This window comes from Labrus mixtus, chromosome 12 (assembly GCF_963584025.1).
Source record: "Labrus mixtus chromosome 12, fLabMix1.1, whole genome shotgun sequence".
In the NCBI taxonomy this organism is placed as follows: domain Eukaryota; kingdom Metazoa; phylum Chordata; class Actinopteri; order Labriformes; family Labridae; genus Labrus; species Labrus mixtus.
In genome coordinates, this window is record NC_083623.1 from 23166855 (window position 1) to 23190036 (window position 23182).

The 23182-nt window shown below is 40.8% G+C and overlaps 1 protein-coding gene across 2 annotated transcripts in view; it reads left to right on the top strand.

The window, feature by feature from the left end:
- The window catches only part of lrfn2b (leucine rich repeat and fibronectin type III domain containing 2b), a 153337-nt gene that overhangs the window by 48062 nt on the left and 82093 nt on the right, over positions 1-23182 (top strand). The gene's annotated exons all lie outside the window — the stretch shown is intronic.

The following is a 23182-nucleotide window of genomic DNA, read 5'->3' on the forward strand; positions in this document are numbered from 1 at the left end:
ACTCCCCGACCACCTGACAGCTTTCACACACACACTCACACACACACGCACACACACATTCACACACACACAAACACACGAGGAGCAGGATCCAATGAGATTAGTCCCAGTGCCCCCAGAACCCATCCTGTGACACCGAGCAGGCACCGATCCATTATTTATACCTGAATGCATGAATCAGAAAGTCTCCATGGCAAACTGTCACAGTGTGATCTTTGGATTCATGAGTGAATAACACGGGTGATTCATTGTTGAGTCCCAGCGGTCCCAGAAACACCTTCACCCTTTAGCAGAGCTCACAGTTGATCTGTTCTTTTTTTTAAATGGAGGATTTTAAGGGGATTTCTGGTAGTTTTAACCTGGACATTATTCTACAAAACTTCTGATTTCAAAAGACTAAAAGGTACAAAATATTTCTAAAATGTTAAAAATGTGAGAGAGCCACCTTTAAAACAAATAACGATAGATTAAACACTTTTGTCCCTGTAGTCTGTGGAGAGCAACGATAGACCAAAACAGCACAGCACACACTAACAGATTCATTCACCAACTACCAGTCCTCACTCTAAACACTTCAAATCTCACTAAATCTCTCACCGTCAAATGAGACTTTAGAGGAAACAAACATGGCGGAATCCAGGCACACAGAATATTTATTTATTTATTGAATTAGGACTGTGCACCTCAATGAACATACCTGCAAATTGCATCATGTAAATATTCCATAATTAGCACAAAAGCTACATTTTATTTATAGTCCTAAGGTAAGTACTAACAACAACAACAAATAAATGTACGATTACAGGACACCTCACAGGACAGCATACAAAACAACAAACAAACAAACTGGAGTCTGGACACACTTGTCACATAAGAAATAACAGAAACAAACAATTATCTAATTAAAATTGCAGGATGAGCCAGAAGCCCTCGTGAACGGGCACTCGAAGTAGGGGAGGAAAAATATTTTATATGAGTTCATGACTGTTTTTGTTTTAGGACTACTTTTTAGTATAAACAACGTCAAAAGAGAAAAAGAACTTTGAAGCAGTGAAAACTAGGTGAACATGTGACCTGGAGGAGAGTAAACGTTGATTTGCTGCGGTTGTTGTTCTTCCTTCTTCAGTCAGCGCTCTTCACGCTCGGCTATCGAGCAGAGCGGGTGCTCGGCTTTCCCAGAGTGATTTCAGTTTAACCGTCTTCAAAATATGAGGTGAGCTTCAGTTAGCCTTTTGACTTAGACACGGTGAGCACATTTCAGAGCCTCCACTGCAGGAAACAAGAAACAGCACTTCTACTACTTTTACCAGAGACTCTTTTATCACGTTAAAGTTTGTCTTTATAATCTACTCTGTTATCTTCTGGAGAAAAGGAAGTGTTCACTTTCGCCTCTGAGCAATAGATTGATAGTTAAAAACAAAAAAAAAGATTTATCCAATAAAAGCTGCACATTTTGACTTGGGTAGATATAAATTCATTGTGATCCGATCGTAGGACTGGTCAATGTTTAATGTGTGTGCACACTCAGCTCGAATCCTCTGATGGTCTCGGTATGGTGTGTGGCTCAGCTACAGGCGGCTCAGACTGAGCAGTGTGTGTGTGTGTGTGTGTGTGTGTGTGTGTGTGTGTGTGTACGTGTGTGCGTGTGCGTGTGTGTGTGTGCGCGTGTGTGTGCGTATGTCTGCGTGCGTGTGCGTGTGTGTGTGTGTGCGTGCGTGCGTGTGTGTGTGTGTGTGTGTGCGTGCAGGGTGTGCAGTGTTTGAAGCCCGTGGCGGTGGAGGTGTCACTCTGACGGAGGGCCTCATTAAAAACACGCTCCCTGTAGAACTGGGCTCCCCCATGCCCGTGGTGAGCGATCAGACACCTGGATACTGTGTCTTTAAGCTGAATCGATTCTCCCGCAGGCGGCCGCCTCACAGTCTCACAGCTCAGCACGCTCACTGTCTCAGTCGGGGGGGGAGGGGGGGTGCAAAGACTCGCTCCGTTACAGTTCACTCCTGCAGTAAAGATGCATGAGTTATCAAGGAGCAGAGAGTGTGGTAATAGGATTATTGATCAAACTAATGATTCAATTACTTCAGCAGGTTGCAGATTTCCACGCTGCTTTCTCCTTCAGTGACGAGGCGAGGAGGACGCAGACACGAGTGAGACAAATGACAGAATCATGTTAATCTGACCGCATTTCTCATGGTGATGTACCTGCTCATTAAACAGTTCAGTTTTCTGCTACCTGCCTCAGACAAAAGGTGACATCCTTCATGTTTACTGCAGGTTCATGTTTGCTGGAGAGGAATGTGCAATAAGATGATGCGGGGTGAGCAAAATGATACTCGTGTTGCTGTTTCACGGGCAAGTTTAATGATTTTTATTTACTGGGTCTTGTTTTTAAGCAATAAAAGACGGTTATTGTAGCTAAAAAGCCACAGAGGACGCAGGGAAACTGCAGAACAAACACGCTGACGGTGAGAGAGAGGAGCATGAACGCACAATCGTGTCTCCTGAGCTCGAGGTGTTCAGCTCTTGTAAGAACAAAAGAAACGCTTTCTTTTGTGATGCTGTAAGTGCGGAGCAAAGGTGAATTTAGACCCAAAGGAAGCATATAATAAAGCCATTTTTGTCCTTCCACTATTTGAGAGTGCAATATGTTGACAAGAGCGAGACACTCTCTTGAAAGAGCAACACTAAAAACCTTTCAGGGTTGAGATTCTGAAGTCCTGAGATCAAGTAGGTTCATGAAAAAAAAAAAAAAGGAGCACTTTTAAGATTTGTTCTCTTGTCGTGTTGCAGACCGATCAGACAACTCAGGACTTTAGCAGCACAAACAGAACTCCCCCAGTTTAGTTGTTCACCTACTCGCTCATGGTAATTGAGTGGAACCGTAATGAGCATATGTGTGAAGTCCCAGTTTTCAGAGGAAGTGCATATTGTCAGTTAACACGAGGGTTTTCCGGCACCCAAAATGCTGTTGTCGTTGTTTGTACGATCAGTCAAAACTAACCACAAAGGTAACCGCTTTTTGCTGAAATTGTTGTGATGTGAACCGCGCCTTAGATACATGTAGGGGTTTTGGGTCTCGCTGCTCTTAGCGGTGTCTGCTCCTAAACTTTAGAACAGTCTTCGTATCCACAGAAGATCTGCTCGGTCCATTGACATTTTGAAGTCAGTGCTGATGAAGCATCTATTCTGGATTCTTCTGTTGATGGTTTTCAATCTTTCATTCTCTTATATATTTTACACTCATGTTTCATGTGATGCAGTGTTTACTGTATGGTTTCAGTTTTTGGATGCTCTTGGTCTTTTATTTGGATTTTATTTCAATTTCATTCATCTGATTCTAAGACACAGAACTTTAAAAAAAAAATATGGTCACTTTTAGTTCACAACTTAGTAACAGCAAAAATGGCGAGCTCGGAAAAGTGGGTTTAAAGACTTTCATCACGACGACTTATTTTATGAAACCTGGTTTATCACTAAACACCTAAACAGCTGTTTGTAATGTGAGTTCTTAAGAGGCCATGATGACTCTTAATCCCACAAAATCTACAAATAGTTTAACTTTTTTCTCATATATAACCGCTGTCTTCACTCACATGGTGCTCTGGGAGTACCTTCATGTAGCTCAAGCAACATTTCACAATAAAAGCATGAGGGTAGAGGGGGGTGCATTGGCTGGTTATTCAATATTCTCTCTAAAGTACAGGGGGCGCTATGCTCTCACTAAGGTTTCCTGTGATCTATCTTACCATCATTAAAATTTACAGTTAATTTAAGGTTTGGATATTTGGTTTTCAAATAAACCTTCTTGTTAAAAATCTATTTAAATAATAACCCTGATTATTGATCATTTCTGTACAGTCCACATTTTTATGGCTCTAGGATGGGAATAAGATATCTTTGTCACGACTCTTCAGACAAACCAAAGACCAATTGAAATGCTGACGTCTGAAACTAGACGAGCCTAAAAACTTTGTTAAAGAATTTTTGCATCCCTCAGCTTCCTGTTTCCTGTCGTTGCTGTTCATGTGTAGATAATGTACCCTCTGTCTCTCTCTCTCTCTCTCTGGCTGCACAGCTCTGATTAGAGCTGGCAGAACTTCAGAGCTCTCACACTGTGAACATGGAGCCGTTAATGGATGTGTTTGCCGTACATATATTCCTCGGAGGCCTCAGAGTGTTAAACACAACAAAACATCAGAGAACACAAGTGTCATGTTTAACCAGCTGCAGCCTCACCGAGCCTCCAGCCCCACGTTTGCTGATGCAGAACCCGTTCTCCCGCGCTGCCAGCTGAACCTGCCGGGCGCCTTTGCGGTCGCAGCTCTCGCATAAAGAGGAAGTGGAAAAGTCTTAAGAAGGTGCAGGTCAGCACCTTTCAGCTCCGCCTGTGATCAAAAGCTCCGCTGTGGACTCTAAAGCGCTTCTCCCTCGTGTCCACAGAGCGTTCTGATTACTGAGGCACTCTCTCCATACAAGAACTCATTAAATATTTACAGGATATTTGCATGCACTCACTGATCGAAAGGCCCCACCTGAGCTCTGCTGCCTCCACTGCGTCCTCCCAGCGCTGTCTGCAGGCTGTTTGTAAAGAAGAAGAGTTAGAGTTAAGACACTTTTTCTCCTCCTTTATGGACTAACTTTTACATCACTCCTGGTAGTTTGAAACAGATGCAGCAGTAAAAAAAATTCAATTATATTCTCAGCAGGAAGTAGGAAGTTTCATTGGCATAGATATAATAATATAATATTATATATATATAATAATGATCACCATCATTTCTTTAATATTGATGAAATTAAATTAAGTCAACTCTTTCTTTTCTAGGTTAACTTATTAACCATTACGTCTTTGTTCATCAGCATGCAAAATAAGTTGCATATTGGCTCCTTAAAGGTCACATATTATCCTCCTTTTCAACCAGTTTAAATAAGTCTAAGAGCTCCCCAAAACATATCTATGAAGTTTCTTGTTCTAAATCCACTCTGATCCTGTATTAGATCATGTCTATAAACCCCTCTATTTCAGCCCTGCTCAGAACAGACTGTTTCTGTGTCTGTACCTTTAAATGCAAATGAGCTGTGTCTGACCACGCCCCCTCTCTGGAAGGGCTTGGGTGACTTGGACTTTCCTGCACCATGCCTTATTGTTTAGGTTGAAAGGCAGACTCAGAGGGCAGAACAAACACCTAGCTGTGGGAGTGTCATCCACCTGGGGGAGGGGTTACTACCCTGTGATGTCATGAAGGGAAAATCTCTAAACAGCCTGTATGTGCACACATTTTCTGAAAAGTGGAGCAGGCAAAAGATGGAGACGATGGATTATTCTAATAATTGGGGGATTTGTAGACAGACTAGAGACACATATTAGTGTTAGAAAACCATGGTAGTGGTTTTGCATAATATGTGATCTTTAAAGTATTCTTAATGGCTACATTTTAAGGCCAATAATTTAAAGGCTTCCCTTAAATCAACCATGTAACTATTTACCTACAAAGTTATAAAACAGAGCGTACTGAGGAGAAAGTAGGGGCCTCGTAGTTTGAGATTGTGGTCATTCAAAATAGAAGCTAAAATGGCAAATTTTATAAATAATGTATCCCTCAGAAATAACTCTTTGGTGTAGTGTAATCCTGATGTTAATGTTTGTTTGACCTTCCCCCCTCTGTGCATCCTGCTGAAGATTCACTGATTCCTCTTGATGTGCTCAGTGATGAATATGAATGAGTTTACTTCATGTTTCAGTGGGTTTTAAGACGCAGTTAACTTGCATTAAAAGTATCCTTGTAGTTCCTCTCATGGGTCTGACCCTTATTTAACATCCTGCTCTCTGCAAGCTAATCAAAAAGAAATGTACAGCATATGCAGAATATACTCGGTGTGCATTGTTTTCCTGCAGAGCCATCAGAAAGTGTGAGCAGCTGGCCTGTTTTCAGTGACAGTGATTAAGATGCAGCGGCAGCAGACAGAGAGGGGCGAAAAAGCTGTTTGCCTGGGAGAGATAGTGCTGCCTGAGCAGGTGTATCCCAGGGGACACTCGCCCATACATCTTCATAAGCATCAGTGCACCGCAGCCCCCAATCTGTGTGAATATAACTGAATAAACAACGCTGTCTGGGTTATTCATGGCACACAAACAGAGGTTTTCTCCTCTGCAGCTGCATTTGACTACTGGCTCTCCTCCTCTGTGAGATCACTGTTTGTTTCTCTCTCTGCAGCCAATCAGCACAAAGCAGACTGTTCAGGACAAGATAACTTGTCATGTTCGTTCGACACGTGAAGTCTGCCTGATGTGACATGTCGACTTTATTCAACTAGAAAAACTGTCCCATGTCACTCTCCATCCATCGAGAGAGGGCGGCCCTGGTTCAATCTGACCTGTTGCTCCTTTCCCGCTTGTTGTGTCCCCCCCCCCCCCTCTCTCTCCCCAGTTTCTGACTCTATCCACAGTCCTGTCTCTAGAATACAAAAGCCCATAAATAAATATATAAAACAAAAACAAAATGTAACAGTAACAATACACACAGGACCCAGAGGAACACAAGGATGAGAAATGACAAAATAAAACAGTAAAGACTAAAGACCAAACTGGGAAACTGCACACACAGGGAAACGAGAAAAAGAGAAAAAGCAAGGATACAAATGAGCAAATAAAACAGGAAATCACAGCCAAGCTACAACAACAAGTAGCAAACAAACTAAACAAAGGTAATTCATGACATTTTGCACATGCGCTCTTTCTCATTTATGGAACTTTTGGTATGATTTTATGTGAGTCTGTGTGAATGTTTTTTTACGTTAATTTTCTGTGACAATGTGATAGACAATAAAATCTTTAAATAGTTTAAAACACTGGGCGGCTGATCGATGCTGAAGACATGAACGTGAGAGAGCTCTATAGAGTAGTACCTGGGTCACAATTAGAGTCGTCAACATAAAGAAATCCAAGAGTTTTTCTTTTCTTATGAACTTTTTTTTTCAAAAGTTTTCTGTGTGTTTGAAGAAAGTATTAAAGCGATCTGATCAGTGGGATGAAGAGGAGATACAAAATGAGGCCACGACGAGGAGAGAAGGAGGTGACAAGGAGCGAGTGTGAGCTGCAGAGTTTTGCTCGGGGCGTCCTCACGTAGGCGCTGCACTCGGCGGGGGTCTGCAGGAGAAGTGCTAGTGTGACATTGGTGTAATGGGAGCTTATCAGCGGCGTGTTAAAGACCGCTAGCTGTCCTTGAGTTTCACAGATTGTGATATCAACGGTGGGTGCAGAGACTGTGTGTGTGTGTGTGTGCAGGGTAACAGTGTTGGCTCAGACCCCGGGGGAAGGATTGCGTATCACAGTAATGAATTTCAGGAGAGACAGTCCTGTGGGCTCCGCTGCCTCCTGCGAGCACACTGAATAGATCCGTGTTGTGTTTCCTGTAGGCATGTGCCTAATTGGCAGACAGACGGCTAAATCCTCTCTCTGCACCGAGTCCGACAAACACAGCACACCGAGGCTCCACGCTGGTCTGGTTCCTCCTGGCCTCATTTTGTCTTTAAGTGTTTGTTTTTTTACACACATGTCACATGAGTTTATTTTATCTATTTGCTCTCCCTGCTGGGGTTGCCTTGACCCTAAAAGTTTGAGACCCTTATGTAAAAAGAAAGAAAAGTTTTGAAAGTATTTTATTTTTCCGCCGGGCTGCAATGGAGAAGATAACAAGGGAACAAGCTCATGTGTCATGAAAATCTTTGTAGATACGTCTCAAAAAGTCTTCTTTTTTTTTTTTTTTAAACAGTGAGTTTTTGCAGCAGATTCACTCTAATAATTGGAGCTCGCTCAAGTGGACTTCATGTTCGAGGCACTCATGTGGACAGATGTAGGCTGAAAAGACACTTAAGAGATATTTGAAGAGTTAGCTCTCCGATATAGAGACATGTTTACACCTTCTCTTTGATTCATGTTCATCCACAAGGAGAAAAATCAATGGAAATTAATTTAGATTTTGTTCCATGACTTTATTCTTCTTCTCGTTACAATTCCTTTAAGTTACAAAACCACGCTGATTGTCATTGTTCTGCAGAAACACACAGTGAAGCTTTGTTTTAGCCTCTTTTGTCAAACTCTGGCTTTGTGATGCAATCTTTGGTCTAGGCCTGTCCCCGACTAAGGATTTACAAAGTCAAACCTGATCCACTAGATTTTGCCTATAGTTGACTGTAGGTCAAACATTTTGTTTTTTCATTTTTGCGCTCATTGATGCATATTCTCCTTTCTAGTTTAACCACATCCTGTAACTATTTGAGGACTTCATGCATCCTTCTTCTCACTCATTAAGTCTGCATTAATGTGACTTTATAATGATATTACACATGTCCAATACAGTATTGAGACACACGGGTCGGACCAGCGACAGACAAACAGCATCTTTAAACTTACCATTTGTAGATTCACTGAACTCTTCTGATCATAACAATCCTCCAAAAATAAGTCCCCACGATTTACAAATCCAATGTATGATTTAATCCAAACACATTACATCAATAATGTTCCATGAAACTGTTAAAAAAAAACTCAGCACTGACCTTTTGATGACACCTCATAACAGCCAATGAGAGCTTTTAGTGAAGGAAACTGCTTCCCCTGTTCTGATGGCCAATTGCACACTACTGTGCAGATGACTAACATTTCTTGTAACCAATGAAATTCTTAAAAAATAAATGGATATGCTCAGCTGATTCCATCAATACCATGGGGTGATTTCTTCACGCACACACTATGGAGATTGATTGAAATTACGAGTGGTTTTTAGAAATCCCTCTTACTTCAAATAAAAACAGTAAATCACTGATGACTCACTAATGCTTTCATTATTATATCATCCAAAATAATGTTTTTGCCCTTTATCTTTTTTTATTTAAACCTGCTAGTTGACCTCATTATTTCATGACTCAATCAGTGAGTCAAGATTCAAAGTCGAACAGCTCATCAACATCGTGACAAAGTGGTACTGACCTTTTAAGAGTGTTATTAGCTCACATGCTTTAGGGACGGAAACTCCCACCTTTAAATCACATAGTTCTAAAATTCAGAAATAAGTTCCAACAAACAGCTTTAATTCCGATTGGAGACAGGTGCTGACAGGAAGTCGCACAGAGGTAAAAGCATAGCTCATTGTAACTATTAGTCCCATCACCATCATTAAGGTCGTAGGTGTTCACAAAGAGCTGGGTCTTTAACTTTTTCTTAAAGGTGCAAAGGGACTCTGCAGATCTAGAAGAGTCTAGCTTGAGACTTAGGACCCTGTTGTGAAGGTTGGATCAGATGCCTTTCATTGACAGAGCGTAGTGGACGGGTGGGAGTGTAGACCTGGATGAGAGAGTTTAGGTAAGGAGGAGATGTTTTGTCACTGTTTTGTAAGCGAGCAGCAGAGTTTTAAATTTGATGCGAGCAGTTACTTGGAGCCAGCGGAGGAAGATAAACAGTGGAGTGAAATGTTCTGCTATGGATAGGTTGAACACTTCTGCATTGGCTTGATTTTTCGATGCAATTTCAACATGGTTCTCTTTGAGTTTCATCTGTAATGACTGGATATCTGTCAACCTTGCTACTGGAATATAACATCCCCTCCATCCTGCACTGTTGCATAATCATGTCATATATGAGCAATGGTTGGTTTTTCAGTCTTTGGGGTTGAAATAATGAGTGTACTGTTTACACTCAACATGATGTTTGCTTTACGAGAATTATTATTTTTATTATTATTATTAACTTGCTAAACAGAAACAGGTGAATTAAGGACGAAGCTGACGTGCTGTAAACATTCAAAAAGTGAGATAATGATGTTTTTAACTGAAGGTTTGACTCAGACTACCTCCTGAGGGTCTGACCAGTACAACAGAACATTTAGTGTTAGACTAATGAGGAAGACTAAATGTGTTTTTTTCAAATATATACTTTCACAACCCCAAAAAAACTGTCTTGTAACAAGCCTCGATATGAAGAAGCTGTTCTGGAGCTAATGAACGTATCAACCACTGCTGTTTCACCTTTTGGATTTTGTACCTTTTCTTCAAGCCTTCGGATTAGTGTATCTGTCCTCGTCTCTGTTTATCTGTTCCAGAAGTGACCATGGTTTGGTAAATGTGTGAAGCTAGAAAGGATGGAGGAGTTCACAAATGCTTTGAGTTGATACAATATATGTCACAAGACAATATGAGAAGATACAACCATCAACTGATAAGAAAATGAACAGCTGAATAAAAGTTTTTTCTTTTTAGTAAAATCACTAAAGATATTTTTGTCAGAGACCAATTAGTCAGAGGTAGTGCTGCCCCTAACTCCTCCCCTGCTCTCTGTCCTCTTTGACTCAAAGTGGGACCATTATTTACTAAATGAACATCATGCTGTAATGAAGAAGACTGAGAAGTAGAGATTGAGACCATGAACTCATTCGGAAAATGTTTACTGAGGGAAAAAAAAACAACTGAGACCATGGAGTGGGAGTGGGACCATTTCATCATGGACTTTTATATGTTATAAACAAGTGGGAGCGCCTCTTGCTGGCTGCTACAAGGAATGCAGTTGTACTTCACTGGTCTATTTATTCAATTGAATTTATCTAAAATTGGGACAGTGCACCTTAATGAACATTAACATGTAAATATTTACATATAACAAAATACATTTATAATAATTATAAAACATTTTATTCATATTGTGCTTTTTAAAACACTCGATTACACTTTACAGAGTTATATTTAGACAAAGTAAGTATAAGCAGACACAAAGGCTCTGCCCACTTCTTACTAAGAGTCTACAATCATGATTCACAACTTCATCATCAACAGATGGTTTTTTAAATGTGTTATTATTTATCTCAAAGACTTCCCGATAGAGGTGGGCGATATGGGAAAAATATCATATCACGATTTCTTTTTGGAAAAATCCCGATCACGATTTTATCACGATTTTTTTCATACTGATCTTTAGACAATTTGTAAGTTACTGACCAGTTCAACCAAACTTATTTCCCTGTATAATGTTTTTAAATGCACAAAAACTGCGCTGACAAGTTTAATCTATTTGTAAAACATCTTTGTAGGAGGTCTGGAGGTCTCTCACCCAGAACATCTTGAGCAACAGAAATGTCTTTCCCTCAATTTGATCAATATTTATGCACAATTTGAAGGTTTTCCTCACCACTTTGAAATTATGATTTAGTTATGTGTCCTCTTTTTATGTTCATCAGGAACATTTTCACGCAGTGATGCATTCATTTAAAAACATGTAGACTTCGAGTTCTTGTGTTTCTGTTCTATTTAGCCCTGCAGAATTCCTACAGCTGGAGCTTCATACAGGCTCTGCAGCCTTTGTTGTTTTCATTGGACTAACTTTAGTTTTGTTTATATATAATCAAACATAATACAGAATGTGTTCATTCTGTGACACATGATGAAAGTAAGTTTTACTGACAGAAGAGTTTAATTCATAGAGGGGGCGGGACATTGTTGATTGACAGACAGACAGTCACGATGGTTACTCACTCTCACCTGCCTGCTGCTTTGTAACGTCGTTTAGCCTAATCCCTATAGGTTCCGTTATCACAAAGGTGAGCTTTGGGTGGAGAAGCTTGATAGTAACCGAGAGAGAGCAGAAAACACAGACAGCAATATTTTAAACACCGGGATTCTCTGCAGACTGTTAACATCTTTCCGGCTCGTTAAACGGTTTCGCTATCCGAGATGTAAACTTAACTGTGCAAACTATGCGGATAAGTTAACTGTTGCTCACGCCGTGTCGGTTTGGAAAAATATCAGTGGAAATAACATATGAAGTGGTTTTTGCGGACTTAAGTTTTAAGTTTCGTTTTCACCGCTGCGGAGCAAAAGAGAGGGAGACGCGTCTGTGTCGGAGCATAAACTGCAGCATGATAGAATAAACACATAAGCCCAGTTCTACGATCTCTCTGCTTTGGCAGATCGTCAGCACGTTAAAATCCTTCACGATCTAAGATCGTTATATCGCCCACCACTACTTCCCGATACATTCCCTCTTAAACCGAATTAATATAGGCGGCTGAAAGATAACGGCATAGATTTGAAACTGCTTGTTCATCAAAACATTTCTTGACTTTCATCCAGTGATGGAGAGAATGCAGAGAGAGAGATAATCATCAGTTTTAATGATGATTATTACAAACAGCCTTTTGAATCTGTGACTGTCTCTTCCTATTTTTACACAAACAGACCTCTTAAAAATACAAAGAGCGTCTGTGGAGTGAGTTACTAAAGTGTTTGACATCCTGAAGTTCAAACACTTTAAAGCCAATTACTGTTAAGCATTTCCTGGGGACACAAACACAGCTGTGAGTCAGCAAGGACCCTCAATTCAAATCTAAAACTGCACATTATGGAGAAACAGCACAGTGCACTCTGCAGCTACACTGAAGACGATAAACGAGAGCAAACTACCAGGTCAGAGTAATAATATCACATCCTACAGTATGAGGCACAACTGCAATTTGAAGAGGCAATATCACTAAAGCACTATACAGTCTGAACATGGAGAGAGAGGGGGGAGGTTTTAGCATTGGAAGAAGTGGTCATAAAAGTGCAGTGGTAGGGTTGGGAGTGCATTCAAAATCCCATCTGGAAAAGTAACTAAATAACAGACTCCCTTTCTACATTAAAGAGTGAAGACAGGTTGTGCAGCATTTTCTGCAAGGCCATTTAATAGAACTCAACAGTGATTGCCCACTTTTTGGTGGCTCTGGTTGAAGTAAATTTCCCCAGTTCAAATCCCCCATTGACATTTCACAAAACCCTTATATCAAGAGATGGAAGCCTGTAACCATGACAACCAGCTACCCCAATACTCCTGACTATAGTGTTTTTTGATGCGGCGCCAAAACTGCATTAAAAAACAGAGAAAAAGGCAAAGGTACAAGATTGTGTGCATATTTATTTTCCAGCGTCAAGAAGCTACGCATCCCACAATCCATTGGGAATGATACTGCTTCTTCTTGAATGTAACTTTTGACTTGTTTGTTACTTTGTTGTTATAGTGGTTATACTGTTAACACAAGTGTTTTACTATCTTGTAGTTTATGTGTTTGTCACTGCGGAATAACAAAATTATTAGTACATTTAGTGTTAGCTAACTACCTAGCCTGCTCGCCAAACTATCCGCTCCCATACAGAGCCAACAGGACGGGAATATTGCCATGGTAACAGCGAGCTCCACAAATCAGAGACGTCGTTGTGACACTCTATGATCGTGAGTAGTGTAGTTCTTTTCCCAAATGTCACCCAAAAAACGTGTTTTTCTTAAAACGAGGTTGGTATCATACGACCTTGTGTCTCGTACAGGATACACCATGGTCTCACACACAGGTAGCTCGTGGTCAGTGTACCTTGGATGGTTATGACATTATGGCAAATAATGAAATTCCGAATGGAGAAAATGAATGGTAGTTTTCCTTCCAGAACCAGACTGTTGAGCCCTATTGAGATACTTCCCGTGAACACAGTGCACTCAGGTGCATGTTTTTCACAGCTTATAGCACATGAGGTCCTTTTTAAGCCGGAGTGGCGTGAAAACAGCAGTTTAAAGTGGACAAGGTTAATCTCACTAACTGGGTGACCTGTCACTGGTCAGGATTAACCCCCAGCTGGGAGAGAGGAGTCCACACTCTGGGAGTATACACTTGGATGGCTCAGTGGAGGGAATGGGGCTTAATGAATATCAGATCTTAGCTGCTAACTGTGATAATACTGTTAAGTTGAGTATTATGGGATGTGTTCATTATGGGAAGTGCAGGGTGCAGAGTTTTTGGAGCTTTCCTCAAATTAAGGATTTAGGGTAACCTTTACTTCTGCTGATTCATTCTTCTGTTATATGTCTCTTGTGAGTCTCTAAACTGTTTTGAAGAGCAATATTAAGAAGCTGCAGCACCCCAAAGAGGACCAATATCTGATGAAACCTTCACACCTTTACAACAGACAAAGACACAGTTTTCTGCGGTGTGTTTGGTTCTTTAATTTAAAAGAAATTATTTTATTTTATTCTTTAAACTACAGAGCTTGAAGAAATATAAGGTATAAATGCATCAATGTAATAATGCCCTGTTGTTATGTTACTCTGTTTAAAGCTGTCTGTAATCACATTAAAGGACAAACACTGGGCCGGTGTTTGGTGTTTAATCCCTGAGATAAATGTCGGCTCAGTTACCCAGTCTGGAAAATAAAACCTCTTCATTACAGTCGGGTCATAGTTCTTTAAATTGATTCATTTTTTCAGTAACTTTGAGCTCACCTGAAAACTAAATCATGATTAAGCAGGACAAAAAACTCCCCTTAAAGCTGTTCATCTCTTTTTCAAATGATTGCACAACAGCAGTGTTAATTATATCAACCAAAAAACCAAGAAAAGTGTTCATCAACAACCGTTTTTCCATGACAGAGACGAGACGTTGATGAGCTACAAATAGATCTTTAATCATAAAAAATTACAAAACGAAATTTGTGTTTTCTGTTACGAGACGGGATTCAAAAGTTGTGGCGTAATGGTGGGCTGATATTTTCCCCACTGTGCATCTTATGTCATAAAAATATATCTGCATGGAGGTACACTCGGCCGACTCATTGTTGCATTCTTGTTAGCCGTGAGACAGATCTACTTTCTTGAGTTTGCAACCGTCCAACAGCAGCATGACGACCTCGGCGTCTAGCTTGCAGACTACTGTTTCTTGAAGCTTTCTCAAACGTGTCAAAGAATTTCAAATGTTTCCTCTAGTACGACTTCTCGCTCGGTCGCTTGCTCTTCTTTTCTTTTCTTAGATTCAACCGTCTGCGTCCTCTTCCTCTTAGCCTCAGCCGTTGTATCAGACAGTACAGAGACGGGCTAACCGGCTGCTTTGTAGCTTAAGTGTGTGAGCTAGTGCCGTGAAGCCACAAGCACTTCTTGCCAGATGATGTCGACCTGCTGCCAAAGTTACATAGTGCTGAAAACAGGTGACCAGGGCACTCTGTAGACATGAGACAAACCCCATTCCTAATGTTGAAAGTTATTGTGCTGTAGATCCACTTTTGATGATTGAACAACACCTTAGTTCCGACGTTAAGCTTTTGCAAACTGACGAGACTAGTTTCTGTCTTTCTGATTTATGCAGAGTTCTGCTCTTCAGCATCTCAGAGTCTCCTTTGTACTATTTTGACTACTTTTGGAGCCTTAATGACTACTCAGTACAAAAGTTTTGGATGGAGCAGATTTATGCCGCCTGGAGAGGTTTTGATTAAGATTTTTACACAACATCCCAACTTTGAGGGAACATGAGTGACAGAAAGAATGAGCTGTTTTCAGTCTGAATGTTGCTCATGATTACAGCAACAATGCAGACGGGAACACCTGGGGCTATAGGTTTCTTTTTTTAATTTCCCCTGTGACGCTCCCTCAGAGAAGCCCGTCGGCTCAGGATCAAGTGAATGGTAGATACAGGGGGAGGTGGTTTGTATGTCTGTGTGTGTGTGTGTGTGTGTGTGTGTGTGTGTGTGTGTGTGTGTGTGTGTGTGTGTGTCCATCAGAGGTGTGAGGATCAAGGTGAGCAGAGCTGGCCAAACATTTCCCGCCCAGCACTGTCGCCCCTCACGGCTCCTCACCTGTCCTGAGGCTCACAGGATCCCATTAGCAGGAGCAGAGAGAGACGGAGGGGGTCGGCACAGACGTAGCCTCATCTTTGTTTTAATCATCGGTCGGGGCCTGTGATTGCTTTTCGCCCGGGCAAACGTGTCCCTCATGCAGAATGGATACTCACCACAAAGCAAACTCTGCTTTATCTCTGCTTCACTGCTGCTGCTGATGAGTCCCTGAGCTTTGATCCGTCCACATGTACATTTATTTAGAAACAGAGCTGAGCTGCTGCCTGCTCCTGTCTGCGATGAATACCAATTGGTGGATTGCAGATGCCCCATGCCACACCTGTGTGTGTGTGTGTGTGTGTGTGTGTGTGTAGTCTTTGTAGACAGGGGGGTGCTAGGGGTGTTTGAGCTCCTGAACCCCCGTAGCTGTTCTCTATCTGTGCTCGGCCTCAGAGACACAGAGGTGGAGGTGTCTATAAAGTAAAGATGTCCTCCTTGTGCTACAGCTCTACCTGCATCATCTACCTGCTTCTTATCTGCTTTAACCTCCTCTCCATCTTCTCATCTGGAGAATTAAAAGGCAGTGTAGATCACAGGTGTGGACAGGATGTTTGTGTCTGGTGAAATTAAGACCTGCTGATAGTTTTTTTTTAAAACAGCTTTATCACCTTTTGAATCAGGTTCCTTTCTGTTTGTTGCTGTTGTTGCTGTTATCTTTGTTTGCACTGTAATATATCTCTGCTGCACACAAGTGGCTGGGGGGGGGGGGGGGGGGGGGGAACAATGTGATGATGATACTGTGAGTTGATATCGATTTAATAAACTGAAAAAAAGTGGAAATCAAGTGCTGTAAAATGTCTAAACTCAAGGCGATGGGCGCTTATTTTTTGTCTGACAGGACATTTCTTCTAACAAGGCAGTTTTCATGTTCAAGCTTTTTCCTGTTGTCCTGCTTATTTTATCCTTAAAGATCTTAAATAAAGAGCCCATGATCTTGACAGGGACCCTTAAATATTAAAAGATTGGTTATTTTTTCTTTATTAAATGTATTAACCTGTCGTCATACGTGAAGACTTGAAATACACTGTACTGTTAAAAATGAACTGTTCTTTGTCTTTTCATGTTTTTATTGCAAAACCGTAACATCCAGGTAGCTGTTGTATAACCACCCCCATCCCCCCCATTTCCATGGAATGGTTCAGTCCTGCCTCAAACCTCCAGCGAGCACTTCTTCTTGCTTTTGAGTGAGGAGTACCGGAGAACTGTCCGACCCCCAAGAAACCAAATCATGAGATCAGAAAGAAAAGAAGGAAAGTGAAAAAGAGAAAGCAAGACGAGATAATTTAATTATCATAAAATCTCATATGACTTTATGAATTATAAATATTACCTCGGGGTAAAGACAGCCAACTCTGGAGCGATATTTAGCACTTTTCCCCGTTAGCGCACGCTATTTTGCCCCTTTAGGCGCACCGTGGATAAGCTTCTTTCTGTCGTCAAAAGAACTACACTGCTGCATCTTTAAATGTCTCATTTCACTTTAAAAACTCTCAGACACTCAAAAGTAATATCCACCTTATGACATCAAACATTCAGCTTTGTCACCGTTCCTTTGAGATTTTTTCATTTAGGTTTTGATCCGTAACATTTCCTTTTCTGTGGTTAAGTTAATGTTGTAACCTTCTATCTACTGTAGGTCCTTACTTTATTTCCTCTATTTAAAGCAGGGCTGAGTTCAAACAGCAGGTAAAGCACTCTCAGCTTAAGACAGTACAAATATCAAAATAAAAGCCTGCCATTTTTTTTTTAAAATGCGAAATAAATTAATTTCAAACATGCGATTAAACATGATTAACTATTCAAATTTAGCGATTAAACAGGATTAAAAATGTTAATCGTTTCGCAGTCCTAAAATGAATGGAAACCTGTTACATTCTAAAAATGATCACAATCCCAGAAAGGTGCTCATATTAAATAGTTTAATTCATTATTTGAATTTATTATGTGAATTTCTGGTTTAAGAACATTTATTGAGTTCTCCTTTTTTTAAGATTTATTTTCCAGATTATTCCAGCTTTATTTTTGAGACAGGACGGTGGATACAGTCAGAAACCGGGGAAAGAGAGAGAGTGGGGATGGACATGCTGGATGGAGGTCAGAGTTGAACCCGGGCTGTCTGCTTTGAGGACTATATCCTCTGTACGTACGGCACTACCTAACCCCTAGGCCACCAGCACCCAGAAAGTTCAACTTTTTTTAAAGCACAATAAGTTATTATCTTCTATGAAATCCATTATTCATAGCTTTTTCAAAGTGATTAAAACTCTGGCAGCTAAATTTGAGCACATTTTTCCTACAAAATAATACTTACATCTTTTCTTTCTATCAGACAAAAGGACATACTTATGAAAGAGTCGTCCTTGGTTCGAAGATTCATCTCTATTCAGCCTTTTTTTCAAGATGATGGCTCTGGCATTCATTGAATTAAAAAACACTAGACACTAAAAATCTTGTATTTCCTGCAAAGGTCCAACCTACCCTAAAAGTGCTGCTCTGTTCAACTCCCTCCACTTGCTCCAGTTACTGCTCATATCAAGTTTAAAACTCTGCTGCTCGCTTACAGAACAGCGACAAAAACTGCTCCTCCTTACTTTAACTTTCTCATCCAGGTCTACACTCCCTCCCCTCCACTACACTCTGCCAATGAAAGGTGTCTGATCCAACCTTCACAGTTGCCCCCCGGGGGTGGAATGTAACTACAATATTATATTTAATCTGCAGAGTCTCTTTTTACCTTTAAGAAAAAGCTAAAGACCCAGCTTTTTCATGAATACCTACGACCTTAATGATAGTGATGATGACCATGATGCCGATATTTAGGATGGTTTTGATGCTAATGAGAACTCTCAAGAACAGCTGTCAATGTGCTTTGTGTTTTCCCTCTGATCACTTCCTGTCAGCACCTCTGGTCACTTCCTGTCAGCACCTGTGTGTCCGATCAGACTTAAAGCTGTTTGTTTGCACTTCCTGATGTTGTTTCCGTCTCTCTAGATCCTTGCTTAAAAATGTCTGCCAAGTGAATTGTAGAATTGTACATTTTTAATTTTAGTGGAGACGGGTGTGCTTCAGGGTTATTTCTGCACGCTAGTTAAAACTGTTTTGTTGGAGCTGAGTCACAGATTTCCTGCCGTATCCACATTTGTTCCTCTTAATCACGCAGCTTTGTCTCTACACTTATTGTCTGTTGTGTTTAATGCTGCTAAATGCCGATGTTGTTCTCCATGGGAACATTTGATTAACTGGATCCGAGCGTTAAGACGAGGAAGATTTTCAGGTATTAGATCTAAATGATTTGGCAAACACAGATTAATCCATCTGGCTGATATTTAGGTGTTCGTCAACTCAAATGCAGCTTCGTCACAGTTTATATAAATATCCAAATAAAAGACAAAATCCACGCTGATCCCCAGCAGGTGTTTGAAGGTAAAAAGGACATCTCTGAATATTAACTGACATTTAAAGTGTCTCCTTTACTCATCTCAGGAAAGTGTTTTTTATTACTTTTCATCCAACGTCAGGAACTGTTTGTGTCATTATGACAAACTGAAAGATGAAATGTTCAGCACAGTTACTCTGCAGCTTCAATGATTTATTCTCACAGGACATGAACACACAGGGAACTGTAAGTGGGAGTTATAACAAATACAAATTAACGAGTAGAATTTAGAGATTGCTCTGGGGGGGTGTTACGTTTTTATTTTCCTTTTGTACAGTAGAGTCTCCCTCAGAAACGTCTCTGATGTTTGGGTTAAGATAGATGTATTTGTCAGATGACTGAGTGCTGCTGTGGAAACATGTCAGCATGATGTCACACTGGGAAAAAGAAATCTGCAGCATTAAACAAGGCAGGAGCTCAGAGACAAATTAACCAGCTGCTGTGTTGACATTTTTTCATGTTTAGTTTTTTCCTGTCACTGACTGCAGCCAGATGTTTGCCCTCTTTGAAGCGTTCATTTACACGGTTAATAACCAACGACACAGTGAGGGTTTATACTGCACAGCTGATGATATAGTTGTTTCTCTTGTTGCAGACAGCTCAGTCAAAGTGAAATAGTATGTTCTGATTCTGATTCATTGATGACTGATCTGATTCACTGTGTCACCAGTTTAACAGACTATCAGCCTCCCACTGACAGCATGTCAGCGCTGAGCTGGACCAGGACCTGCAGAGTCTCAGTGTAGGTCTCAGTCTGCTGCTCAAAGTGTGCCACCATCTGCCTCTGCACACTGAGGCTGTGCAGATCCTGGACAGCAAGCAGCAAGGCTCACGATTCAAACTTTTCAACTCTGTCATTACCCTCAGAATTAGCCTTCTGTCAGTAAAATTCAGACAAACAGAGCAATGACACCATGTAGCTTTAAATATAGGGCTGTCAAACAATGTTCTTTTAAATTATGATTAATCACTGAATTTGAATAGTTAAAGGAAGAATGTGCAACATGTTACACAACAATATGTCAGAAATAAATTAAATCCTGTGTAAATGTCTCTCTGAGTCATGCCTGTCTACAATGAGTGAGAAGTGTGAGTCCCTCCAGCTGTGTTGTTGTCAGAGCCGTGTTAACATCATGTTTACATAGATGTGACGGCATTGCTTATAAAGCCGTTTTAGTCAAGGACCAGAGAAAAGAAGAGTGACATACTCACGGCTTATTTGCTTGAGCCAAGGACAATTTTGTCCAGCACTTGTTGTAAATGGTTCTAAATTATGGTGCAGTCTAATTGAAACTCGTTCGTGCAAACTCGAGTGGAGAGGGGTTGGAGGTGTTGGTGGGGTGTTTGTGAAATTGACTTGTGATTTCATGATCACAAAAAATAGTTTTTAGGTAATTTGACAGATTGTTTCATTTTATATAAATTGTATATTTGTTATTGCTAACCTGCCTGCACAGCCCTTCGATTGAAAAAAAGGCGTCCATTGTTGATCTGTACGCTGCTGCTCTACTAAGATAATACATACTAAAGGACATTTAGCGTGCTGACTTTTCTGTTTTCATTCTAGTCTTTTTGCGGTCATGCAACTGAAACTTCATTATGGTTTGAATGTGCTCCTTATTTGATGTTTGAAACATCAAACTGATCATCTGGAACCACTGAGCTCAGGACTGATACAGAAACTAGTGATGTTCTGATTTTGTGTTTTTTAGGGTAAGTACTTAAAAAAGCAGCACTGTGTGGGCAAAAAGAAAGTCCTCTGTCATAGTTTGAGCAGATGCATGAAGAAAAAGGAAATAAATGACGGCTGTTTTTCGGCATAATGAGAACACATAAAGTAAAGAGCTGAAATGTCCCGTCTGCTGAGAGCCTCAGTGTGCAGCAGAGATGTCTTCATCTCTCCTGGAGGGGGGGGGGGGGGGTGATTCTCACGTGCGTAATGATGGAAGTGAATTTAAGCTCTGCAGCGTGTGATTTGTTTGTTTGTCTCCTGTCGTGTCAGCCGTTCGTCTGAATCGCCTCTCGTGACGGATGTGTTTTTGTAAAAACTGCCTCATGAATAAATCCGAGCTGACATGCCGGTTGTTCTGTGTGTGTGTGTGTGTGTGTGTGTGTGTGTATGTGTGTGTGTGTGTGTGTGTGTGTGTGTGTGTGTGTGTGTGTGTGTGTGTGTTCGCGCTGTAGTTGTCAGAGTGTTGCTGGAATAAATTACGTTTTTATCTCCACTCCCACTCGGCGGCTTTTCCTCCAGCGCGTATGAGAAACAAGGAGTCGCGGTGTCGTAGGAAAACGAAGGCATTGTTGCTGTGGCTTTATAATAGAGAGGCTTCTGTACCAGATAAGGATAAACAGTTCTGTTTCAATAACAACACATGGAGTTCATTCACACTCATAAATACAAATCTGTATCTGTGGAAGCACACTCACACCAGGAGAGGATTTGAGATCCAGCAATCAGGGAAAAACATAAAAACTTAGGAGTCCTGATACCAGACTGTTTAACTTTGATACCAGTCTAGAAATCAAATGATATCATCAGCTGTTTGATATCATGGCAACAAGAAAAGAAGCCTTCCAATCAGCCTACGTTGGGTAATTTATTGTTTTTAGTTAACAAAAATTGCACACTGCACACTTTCTCAACTGTACAAATGAGATGGCAACGTCTCTGTACCAAAACATTGCCCTCTTCTTTAGGCAGTTTAGATGGGATACAACATCGCAGTCAGCCCTGGGTTCAATACGCAGCTCGGTGTTTAGGTCACAGTCTTTGATTTGGTTGGGTTCTGATGGCCCAGGCTGTTTTTTTTTTTGTATTCCAGTTTTTGCAGTTTTATGAGATTTTTATAGAAAAGGTTTGAGAGAAAAAGCTTTTTATTAATTTTAAAAATGTTTCTTTATTTTACTTTCAAGCAAAACGTTTCCATTTATACACACTCCTGGTGTCTGGTGTATAGTCTCAGTGAAACGGAGGCAGCGTTTAAGTAATGCCATGTAGACCCGCTGTATAAATAGGAAGACATTTCATTATTTAAAATAATATATATGTATATATATCTTTTGTGGACTATCACACTGAAACGGGTCTTGTATTGTCTCTTTGTTTCAAACGTAGCTTCGTGTTTTCCCCGTTCTCTCTCAGCCCGTCTGCATCATGCAGGTTAACAGCTGGGGTCTGACTTCGTAACAATCAGCAGTTTCATGTTTGTAAAGTTACAGCCTGCTGTTCTCTTTGCTATGAACTTAGACAAACTCTAAGTAAGTTTTTCCATTTGAGTAGGCGACATGTGTAAAACAACTGATGCAGAAACTTCCTTGTCATTATACTCAACGCTGAAACTGAAATGTCCCCACACCACATATTTAAAAGACAGCCATGCTTCCTCATGAGGCAGCGTCTCTTCACCTCTCACCATGTTACAGTGTTGTCAACTTCCACCAAATAGTAAATGGACTTGAGCTTTTAGAGCAGCTTTTATAGTCTTATGAGTACCCGGAGCGCTTTTACACTGCAGGTCATACCTTCACATTCACACACTGATGGTAGAGGCTGATATGTAAAGAGTCCATTAGAAGTAACTCATCCCATTCATACGCCACTACCGAAGCAGTGCAAGCAACTTGGGGTTAAGTGTCTTGCCCAAGGACACATCGGACATGTGACTGCAGGAGCTGGGGATCAAACCCCCAAACCTTCTGGTTGAGAGATGACAGACTCTACCAACTGAGCCACAGCCGCCCCTATGTATGTATGAGTATGTTTGTAGGCAGTCCATGAATGTGTCAGACCCTCTGTCTGTTCACATGAAGGCCTGCAGAGTCAGCATTTTCTACAAAAAATTAAATCATCAGATTTCTCTCTCTTTCTCACTATGTGCAGAAAATCAAGTGATGCCATTTGCCAGATCTTTGATCCTTTTAATGTTTGGGTTTTGTATTATAAGGAATTTGTTATCTAAAGAATAACAGCATCTGTGACGGATCAGATCTCCCTCTATCCCCCCCGTAATGTCATGATATGTGACAGATCCATAAACTTTTATAGGACTGGATTATTCCCATTAGTCCAGAGATTTT